The following is an 841-nucleotide window of genomic DNA, read 5'->3' on the forward strand; positions in this document are numbered from 1 at the left end:
GAGTTGTGAGTCACCTCCAGGGCATTAAAAAAAAAACATGTTGCTAATAGCAGCCCTCTTATACTTGTTGGTCTGTAACTAGGCAGTGGGGTTTGTACCATTGAAAACGGCAAAGGCAGAGCTATGTTAGTGTACTGCAGCAAAATTAAACAACAGTCCAGGGGTGCCTTAAAGACTAATGGCCTTTATTTCTGTACGAGTTTTCTTGAGTCACACACAGCGTGACTCAAGAAAGCTCATGCAGAAAAAAAGGCCGTTAGTCTTGAAGGCGCCCCTGGACTTCTGTTTTGTTGTGCTATCAACGCCTCCCGTTCGCAGGAGGGGCAGAGGCTGTAGGATATGTAAGGCGTGAGCTCTGCTGGGGAAGTTGGGCCTACTGCTAAGCCTCTGGAGAGAGTTTCAATCTCTTCAAAGCAAGTTGATCATAACCATTTGTCTGCTCTCTCTCTCTCTCTCTCTCTCTCATATTACCCCCCAGGACCATGATGGACAGTCCCCTTTAGGCCCATGAGGGTGTGCAGGATCTGGCCCGTTAGAGCTGCATGTCCGTCCACTCTCCACAGTTAGAGATTTCCCCCCCAATTTGAGGAGGTCCGTCTGCCCCTCCTAGGAGGCTGGATTTTATCTGGTGCAGCCTGTGTGAGCACTGCAGACCAAAAAAAGACAGACACCTGGATACACCATCCCTAGGTTTTGGCAGTTTCACAAGCTGATGGCTGTCCCATGGAGTTGGCTGCGTGGGCCCTCTTTCTTGGGTTTCCCCCTCAAGATGCGAAGAAGCTGTAGGATGAGGAGAGAGCTGGAGTTCTTTCCCTGAGCCAAACGCCCCCCCCCCCGTTTA

The sequence above is a fragment of the Gekko japonicus genome, unplaced genomic scaffold (genome assembly GCF_001447785.1).
Source record: "Gekko japonicus isolate JY-2015 unplaced genomic scaffold, Gekko_japonicus_V1.1 scaffold1187, whole genome shotgun sequence".
Classification (NCBI taxonomy): Eukaryota; Metazoa; Chordata; class Lepidosauria; order Squamata; family Gekkonidae; genus Gekko; species Gekko japonicus.